This window comes from Saccopteryx leptura, chromosome 4 (assembly GCF_036850995.1).
Source record: "Saccopteryx leptura isolate mSacLep1 chromosome 4, mSacLep1_pri_phased_curated, whole genome shotgun sequence".
Taxonomy (NCBI): Eukaryota; Metazoa; Chordata; class Mammalia; order Chiroptera; family Emballonuridae; genus Saccopteryx; species Saccopteryx leptura.
This window is the reverse complement of record NC_089506.1, coordinates 86,948,608-86,958,865: the sequence shown is the minus strand read 5'-3', so window position 1 is coordinate 86,958,865 and position 10,258 is coordinate 86,948,608. Positions and strand designations below refer to the sequence as shown.

The 10,258-nt window shown below is 37.4% G+C and overlaps 1 pseudogene; it reads left to right on the top strand.

Annotated features, from left to right (window-relative positions):
- Positions 1-2,414: 2,414 nt before the first annotated feature.
- Positions 2,415-10,258, top strand: part of LOC136404191 (ashwin pseudogene) — a 30,580-nt pseudogene continuing 22,736 nt past the window's right edge.

Here is a 10,258-nt window from a genome sequence, read left to right as displayed (position 1 = left end):
AAACTTTGAAGGAGAGTGTTGAGGAATTTAACATATGCTACACACATACTGTCATTCAAAAAAACATTAAGATAAAGCCAATAACTTTTATAAAGTATAAACCTCACCCTTACTTATTTGCATGACAATATACCTACAAACCTAAATAAATCTTAAAAAGTTATTTGGCTGTTCTTAAGAACTCTGATTTTGATTGTGCAATAAGATAGTTGATAAAAAAATGAATATATATATTTAATTTTAAAAATAAGTATTCTATAATCTGGCATACTATATGATAACAATTCTTAAGGACTAAAGTCATTTTTTGAAGCATATGGAATACTTGGAACTTCATGGTTTGAAAACAATTGATTTAGTTTAATCCAGTAGAATAGTACTTCCTAAATTATCTGTGATAAAGTACTATTTTTATTTTAGCTATATTTTGTTTGCTTTTTTACATTAATGTTTTTCTAAAATAAAATAAAAATAAGTAACTAGAAAATTTTATTTAAAAAATGTAAAATTTAAGTTCTCAATTTTTTATACATTAACTATAATAAACCTTACATAATATTTAAATAAATTAGATAAACATCACAAAATGAAAACATAATTTTAAAAATTGTGTGCATAGATTATTGAAAGTATGCCAAGAGATGAATAATTTAGAAAATCATTGTCACATACATAACATTTTGTTGTCAAGATTGAAAAATTATGCATATCGAATGTCTCTATATGTTTATATGCTTACATGGACCAAAAACTTATATATTAATATTAAAGCTTTTGCAAAATAAATTTCCTTGCTTTTTCCATGTTATTAATTTTAGAATGGAGTAATGACATTGCTACTCACAAGGAATAATGTATAATGAAACTATTTCTGTGCTTTCTTCTAATAACTCTCCTAGTAGAGAAATTCAATCTGTTGGGACTGGAAGAAGATATGCTGAAACAATGCAAGCCAAGTAAATATATTCAGTTTTTATTTTATCCAAAATGAAGCAGTGATATAATTTCAAATATTTATTTAATTCTTAATCAGTAATAGCTATCAATTTAGTGTACTGTTATATTAAATTTGAATTTTTTATGTGTAAAAAAAGGCCATAGTTTACAAATAATCTTAAAATATGATGTTTTAACTTGATTATATTGTACATAGCTAGTACAGACTTAGCACCTGTGACTCACCAGACGAGTTCAAAAACACTTGAGCTCTCTGTACTCTCTCCAATTAAACATACCTCTTCATCACAGGTTTACATGTTCCAGAAATGTCAAATTGCTCTCCAAGTTTAAAAATGCACATTGCCAAAGTCTTTACAAATTTTATCATGATATAGTAACAAATAATAAACTGCCACTGAAGCGTCGACCTGGAATGCTGAGGTCACCAGTTCAAAACCCTGGGCTTGCTTGGTCAAGGCACGTGTGGGAGTTGATGCTTCCTGCTTCTCGCCCCCTGTTCTCTCTCTCTCTCTCTCTCTCTCTCTCTCTTTCTCACTCTGTCTCTCTTCTCTAAACTGAATAAAGAAATAAATAAATTTTAAAAAATAAAAATAAACTGCCACCGGTCTGCAAGGCAGAGTTGGAGTAGCACCGATGCAAAAAGTTATTTGTTCTTATCCAGCTTCCATTCTCCTCTCTTGTTTTCCCATTCAAACTTTCTGTGGAAAGCAATCATAGCTTCTAATTAAAATAACTCACAGTTTGAGTAGAATAATCTCATTTCCTGAACACTTATTTTGCTTAAGCTCAGCTGTATAATAATTCCGTTCCCATGCAGTAGTGTTAGTTCTGTTTAGGAGCTTGATTTAAGTTGACCTGATCAAGATAAAAGCCATAATCATTCATTTTGTAATGATTAAAAAAAAAGTATAAGCACGAATACAAAAATATGCCTCTGGAGGTTATGGCAACAGACTGAGAAGTGGCCTTAGAGTTAAGCTGTGATTACAAAAGAAGCAGAGGAGTCAGGTAAAAATCATGAAGTCCAGTCACTTCCGTAGCCTTCATAGATCTCTGTGCCAAAGCTATTGAGAAGCTTGTGGGCCAGAAATAAGGCAGCACAATGTGGAAAGCATTGATGGCCAACCTGGTGCCATCATCTTCTACTTGGGCACAGGGCTTACAAGAACTGCTATGGGAAATCAAGTTTTAGGGGCCCTGAACGTAGCTGAGGGTAGAAACATGTCTCTCACTCACAATACCAAACAATGTTTTGGTTATGATTCAGAAGCAAGGAATTTAATGTAGAAGAACATTGGAAGAACTTTGTGGGTCAGAACATTGCATATTTTATGTGGTGCCTAATGAAAGAAGATGAATATGCTTATAAGATAATTCTCTCAATATATAATATATATATATATGTAATACACACACACACACACACACACACACACACACACATAACTCTATACATGGTGGAGGAGATGTATAAGAAAGCTCATGGTGCTATACAAGAAAATCCAGTGCATAATGGTGAAAGACTTGAAGTTAAAAAGAAGAGGTAGAACCTCCCCAAAATAGAAAACAAACTTATAGTAGGAAACTTTAATCCTCAAACAATATATAAATTATGACTGGCAACCAAATTGTATTATTGCCTCAATAAATTTGTTATTGGCCATGATAGGTAGATAAATTTTGGATTTAGTTTAAATATCATATATTCAAGTTTTTTTATTTTGTTTTGTTTTTTTGTGGCAGAGACAGAGAGAGTCAGAGAGAGGGACAGATAGGAACAGACAGACAGGAAGAGAGAGAGATGAGAAACATCAATTCTTCATTGCCCACAAGAAAAAGCTAGTAGCTCAGAAGAAGGTAAACTTCCTTAGAGCTCAGGATCAGGATCTAATAAATCAAATCACAGTTTTTTATAAAGATTTTTCAGATAGAGACAATATAATATAATTACTGACCAAGCACAAACAAAAAAGTCATTGAGTCAACTATATAGTGCATCTTTATTAAAAATGTATGCATACAGAATACATTTGTTTTTCAAAAGTATATAAAAAAAAGTGTACACAATACTTCCATTAGAATGGCTGCCTATAACATGGAACAATAAAGAACATGGAAGTACAGAATTAGGTTAAAATGGAAAAAAATATTCAATAGGACTTAAAGAACAATGTATGTGATTAACTGAAATATGCAACCTATTGCTATGTATAACTCTATCTGTGCCTATTTCCATAATCATATGTACATCCATATTACAGCTATAAAAAAAGTTTTGTGTGTGTATGTGTGTGTGTGTGTGTGTGTGTGTGTGTGGCAGAGACAGAGAGAGGGACAGACAGGAAGAGAGAGAGATGAGAAGCATCAATTCTTCGTTGTGGCACCTTAGTTGTTCATTGATTGCTTTCTCATATGTGCCTTTACCAGGGGGCTAGAGAAGACAGGGTGACCCCTTGCTCATGCCAGTGACCTTGGGCTCAAGCTGGTGAGCCTTGCTCAAACCAGATGTGCCCATGCTCAAGCTAACAATGTTGTGATTTGAACCTGGCTCTTCTGTGTCCCAGTGTGATGCTCTATCCACTGCACCACTGCCTGGTCAGGCAAAAACGTGTTCTTGTTGATATTGTTTAGTGATTGGATCAAACTAACTTTGAAACCTTCCTGATTATTCTAACCACCTTCATTAATTATCTTAGACTGATCATTGGATAACTTGCTGCAGCTTCTCATCATTAAGCCAGATTATTATGTATACACAAAAAAAATGTATGCACAAAGTTTCTTAATGAAGTTTAATATTTCACTCTTTGGCCCCTGGCTGGTGGCTCAGTGGATAGAGTTTTGGCTGGGTGCAGAGATGTCTCAAGTTCTATTTCCAGTCAGGGCACACAAGAGAAGCAACCTTTTGCTTCTCTTACCCTCTCTCCCCTTCCCTCTTCCTTTCCCCTCCTTTCTCCCCTCCTGCAGCCAGTGGCTCAATTGGTTCCAGGGTGGCCCAGGATGGCTCCATTGAAGCATATCAGCCTCAGGAAATAAAAAATAGCTTGGTATTCAAGCATCAGACCCAGATAGAGGTTACCAGGTGAATCCTGGTTGGGGCACATATGAGAGTCTGCCTCACTATCTCTCCTTCTCTCACCTAAAAAAAACCCCCCAAAACGCAACACTTTTTGGTAAAATTTATAATGTCACTGCTAAGAATGAACAAGTCAAGAAAAGCAGTGATTCTTTGCATAAAATGAAATTGGCAGTAAATAAAATATTATAATATTAAAAATCATTGTAGCCCTGGCCGGTTGGCTCAGTGGTAGAGCGTCGGCCTGGCGTGCGGGGGACCCGGGTTTGATTCCTGGCCAGGGCACATAGGAGAAGCGCCCTTTGCTTCTCTATCCCCCCCTCCTTCCTCTCTGTCTCTCTCTTCCCCTCCCGCAGCCAAGGCTCCATTGGAGCAAAGATGGCCCGGGCGCTGGGGATGGCTCCTTGGCCTCTGCCCCAGGCGCTAGAGTGGCTCTGGCCACAAAAGAGCAACGCTCCGGAGGGGCAGAGCATCGCCCCCTGGTGGGTAGAGCGTCGCCCCTGGTGGGCGTGCCGGGTGGATCTCGGTCGGGCGTATGCGGGAGTCTGTCTGACTGTCTCTCCCCGTTTCCAGCTTCAGAAAAATACAAAAAAAAATCATTGTAATTTTAGATCCACAATATTAACAAGTTTTTGAGATGCCAAAGTACAAAATTTTAAGGAGAGGGAGGATGGTGGTGCACAAAATGATTGTTGAGAAGAGGACTCTAACTGGAAACATCTTAGGAACTTCTCTCTGCAATGCATATGCCTGTTTGTTACTCCACATTTTAGATCCTATTACAACTTTGGGGGAACAGAGTGGAAGTAAAATATGAGAAAAAGACATGCATGCATTAATAATTTGATTATGCTATTTTATTTTATGTAGAAGTTTTAAATTACTGAAGTATTTACAGGCATACCTCAGAGATATTGCTGGTTTGGTTGAGACCACTACAATGTGAGTATCACAATAAAATGAGTCACATGAAGATTGTTTGTTTGTTTTGATCTCTCAGTGCATATGAAAGTGAGATTTACATTATACTGTAGTCTAATAATTGTGTAAGAACATTATATCTAAGTAGATAGTATATACACCTTAATTTAAAAATCCTTTACTACTAAAAAATGCTAATCATCAACTCAGCCTTCAGCAATTGTAATCTTTTTGTTGGTAGAAAATCTTGCCTCTATGCTGACTGATCAGGACAGCGATTGCTGAAGATTGGGGGTGTTTGTGGCAATTTCTTAAGTAAGGCAATGATGGAGCTTGCTGCAAAGACTCTTCTGTTGTTTAGTGTAGCCACCTACATTTATTATTTTATATTTTCTGGATAACTTGCAGAAGCTTCTACATCAGCACTTTGCACTTTTATATTATGAGGACAGCTTCTTTTCTTAAACCTCATGAATCAATCTCCTCTAGTTTCAGACTTTTCTTCTGCAGCTTCCTCACCTTTCTCAGTTGTCATAGAATTAAAGAGAGTTAGGGCTTGCTCTTGATTAGACTTTGGCTTAAGGGAATGTAGTGGTTGGTTTGATATTTTATCCAGACCACTGAAATTTTCTCCATACCAGCAATAAGGCTATTTCACTTTTTTATCATTTGTGTGTTCACTGCAGTAACACTTTTCATTTCCATTGACACCTTTTTAAAAAAAAAAATATCCAGAATTTGGCTAATTGCTTGGTGTAAGAGGTCTGACTTTAAGCCTATTCTGTCTTTAGACATGCTTTCCTCACTAAGCATTATCATTTCTAGCTTTTGATTTAAAGTGAGAGACGTATAACCTCTCCTTTCGCTTGGCCTAATTTGAATATTGTTGTGTCTCAGGGAGTAGGGAGGCCCAGGGAGAAAAAGAAAGACAAGGGAATAGCCAGTCAGTGGTATAGTCAAAACAAACAAACTATTTATTGATTAAGTTCAACATATTATATGGACGTGCTTCATGACAGCCTAAAAAAAATTATAGTCATAATAATATCAAAGCTCAGTGATCACAATCACTATAATAACTATTAATATAATAATGATGAAAAAGCTTCAAATATTGTGAGAGTTGCCAAAGTCTGACACAAGTGAACAAATACTCTTGGAAAAAATGCTACCAACAGAAATGCTCAATGAGGGTTATCACAATTCTTCAATTAGTAAAAAATGCAATATATGAAAAATTTAATTTAAAAATATAAAATTAATTTATGCTATATAACAAATATAGTTTAATTTCACAAATCATTATCATTTACTTTTATGAATGATAAATATATTACCTCTCTCTAAATATAGTAGAATGGATAATTCCTATATTACACAGCCGATATGTCTGTGGGCATGTGTCGTTATCTATTATATTTGTTTTTCTGGTTTATAGCAAAAACATATATAAATAGACATTATAGACTTCAGATAACTATCTATCCTGATATTTGTTATAATAATTATGAATAGCCTGACCAGGCAGTGGCACAGTAGATAGAGCGTTGGACTGGGATGTAGAGGACCCAGGATAGAGACCCCCAAGGTCACCAGCTTGAGCATGGGCTCATCTGGTTTGAGTAAGGCTCACCAGATTGAATCCAAGGTCACTGGTTTGAGCAAGGGGTCACTAGGTCTGCTGTGGCCCCCCAGTCAAGGCACATATGAGAAAACAATCAATGAATAACTAAGGAGGTGCAATGAAGAATTGATATTTCTCATCTCTCTCTCTTCCTGTCTGTTCCTATCTGTCCCTCTCTCTGACTCTCTCTGTCTCTGCCACAAAAACAAAACAAAACAAAATAAAAAAACTTGAATATATGATATTTAAACTAAATCTAAAATTTATCTACCTATCATGGCCAATAACAAATTTATTGAGGCAATAATACAATCTGGTTGCCAATCATAATTTATATATTGTTTGAGGATTAAAGTTTCCTACTGTAAGTTTTTTTTCTAAAATAAATGGCTTCAGCAGATTAAATACACAAACCATTGTTGTCAATTTAATGGAAAACTGACATTGCCTCACAACTTGAGATTTGCTTATCTAAAGTAGAATGTGATATAAAGACGTTAAGTTTTTAGAATATTTGTTGAAAAAAAATGGAACATGCTGTAAATGAATCAGGTCTACTTATCCAAAAGTATTCAACTGATATGTTATCAAATTTAGCCCATCAGAAAAAGATTCTGTAGTCATTAGTAAATGAATTGAACTTAACAGTTTCATATATGCAATGCCTTAAATGTGTCCAGATAGATGTGGCATTAAGAAATAAATATTGAGATGACATCAGAGTAATGGCGGGGTAGGAAGCGATACCGATAAATCTCCCCCAAAACTCAACAAGATCTTCAACCAGAAACAGAAAAAACCTATCCTTGGAGCCTCCAGATGTTTCGCAATACACCCGAAGGTATGGTCGAGCGAAAAATTGGCTAAATATATAACCAAACCCCGAAGGAAATAGGGAGTAAGAAATGCTCCACCTTCCTCACTAACCTAAACAGAGCGGCTTTCTCTGGGATCCGTGAATATAGAAACTGAGGCGGGCAAAAGGGGTGAATAGATCCAGGCCGCAGCACAAACGGCCGAACCGGGCTGTGGCACGGAGATCCAAGCCGAGGAAAAACTGATCCTGTGGCAACCTGGGCAATACAAGCTAACACTCGCGCCAAACCCAAACAAAGAAAGACAAGCAGGGCAGCCATTTTACCCGATCTCCTGGTCGGCGCGCGCAGATAGTGGGAGAGAGATTTCTTCCTAAGCCCCGAAAGTGGGGTCCGTGTTACCCCACAGAGAGGCAGAGTCAGAGACCTTTCTGTGGGCTGAAAGCAGAATCTCTGGGCAGCCCCAGCGCCCTGGGAAAGCCGCGCATGGGAGGGAGCGAGAACTAATTCCAACGGTGGAACTTTTCCATGCTGGTAGGGGATTCACTCAGAGGGAAACGCAGCTGGCCTCATATCCTGGTCTGCGCGCGCAGATAGTGAGAGAGAGATTCCTCCAAGTGCCTCGGCAGTGCAAGCCCATGTTATCGCACAGAGGGGCAGAGTCAGGGGCCTTTGTGTGGGCCAAAGCGAAATCTCGGGCCACCCCAGCACCTTGCAAAAGCCGCGCATGGGGACTGGGCGAGAGCCAATTCCAACGCTGCAACTTTTCCATGCGGTTGGGGGTTTCACTCAGAGCGTGAGACTGCTGGCTGGATATCCTGGTCTGCATGCGCAGATAGTGAGCGAGAGTTTCCTCCAAACGCCCCGGAAGTGGGCGCCTGCTTGTGTTACCGGACAGAGTGGCAGAGCCAGAGGTCTTTGAGTGGGCGGAAACCCCGCCTGATTATGCTAGCAGCTCTGACTGACTGAGCCTTACCCAGAGCCCTGTGCTGAGTGGAAATAGAGTGGGGAGTTGCCAGCTCTTTGAGCCTCTTACTATCCAGGCAGAGGCAGCAGCAACCCCGTAGCTGGATTACCAGGCTACTAATTGAGGAAGGAAAGATTAGGAGAAAGGCTCCAGGAACACGGACTCTCTCACTGTCAGAGCCTATAAATGCTAATGAGCCTCGACTGCCAACGAGACTAAAGCACAATACATGACATCGCCATAGAGACTTATCAACTGCAAACCTCTACCTGAGCGTGCCAAAGGGGCAGAACCCGGGGTACAGAGTCACCAACCAGGAAGAGGGAGAGAAAAGAAAAAGCAAGAAGATAACCTCTCAAAATCAAGAATAATCTGCAGACTTTATAACCTATCCCATTTTATTATATTTGTTCGTTTGTTTCTCTTATCTTCATTCTTGATACTTTTTTTCCTCCTCCAATTTGGCCGTTAACTCTCTGCCTGGTCTTACTCTCTCCTCTCCTTGAACTACCACTACCCATAAGTTGTTACATCTCCCATTATCTTTTCTCTCCTCTTCCTTTCTCTCTATGAGGGTTGCACTCCAAAACCCTTAACTCTCTCTCTCTCTCTCTCTCTCTCCTCTTTTTTCTTTTTTCTTCTTTTAGTGGTTCCCTCTTTTTTACTCTCTCTCTCTCTCTTTCTTTTCTCCCTCTATATTAGTTTCTTCTTTTCTCCTTTACATCTCCTCTCATTCAAACCTCAATAACAAACAAATTATCTTATCTGGGACTCAAACTTATGTTTGTGGCATTTTGTGGGGTTTTTACTTCACCTTTTTTAACTCACTAGCAGTGCTCCCATCCCTGGCTCTCCATTTTATCTAGTTCTTGTTCCACTAAATACAATAGTAATTTTTTAATTTGTCCCCCCATTTTTCTGTTTTCCTCTTATTCCTCTCATCATAACTCTTAGACAACCAACACCTAAAAGCAAATCATTTTATTCTTGACTCAATTTTTTTCCTTATTTGCATTTTGTGGGTCCATACCACCTTCTTTGTTCTTTTTTTTTTCTTTTTGTTGCCCCTTTATTACTTTTCCCCAATTCAGGCCCTCCATTACAGACATTGTTTGTTATAATTCACAGTTCACCACAAGATTTTCTCAAGAAAGATGGGAGAGGAGAGGAGAGAAAAAAAGGAGGGAAGGAATAATTTCCTTTTTAAAAAAATTTTTATTTTATTTTATTTTTCTTTATTTCATTATTAATTTTTTAAAAAAAAAACTCTTTTCGATTTTTTATTTTTTTAACTTTTTATTCTTTATTAAATCTCATTAATACTATCAACAAAACCACCCTCAGATGCCATTAAGGTAGAGAAAATCGAATATCATGGATACAAAAGAAAGAGAGGTAACACAGCTAGATGAGGAAAAATCTATGGAGAAAAAATTTAATATATTGTAAACCTTGGAGCTAAATGACAGAGAATTCAAGATAGAAATCCTAAAAATCCTCCAAGATATACAAGAATACACAGAAAGGCAATTTAGGGAGCTCAGAAAACAACTCAATGAACACAAAGAATATATGTCCAAGGAAATTGAAACTATAAAAACAAATCAAACAGAGATGAAAAACTCAATTCACGAGCTTAAAAACGAAGTAACAAGCTTAGCTAATAGAACAGGTCAGATAGAAGAGAGGATTAGTGAAATAGAAGACAAGCAACTTGAGGCACAACAGAGGAGAAGAAGAAAGAGACTCAAAAATTTAAAAAAATGAGATAGTCTACAAGGAATTAATCTGACTCATCAAAAAGAATAACATAAGAATAATAGGTATATCAGAGGGAGAAGAGAGAGAAAATGGAATGGAGAACATACTCAAACAAATAATAGATGAGAACTTCC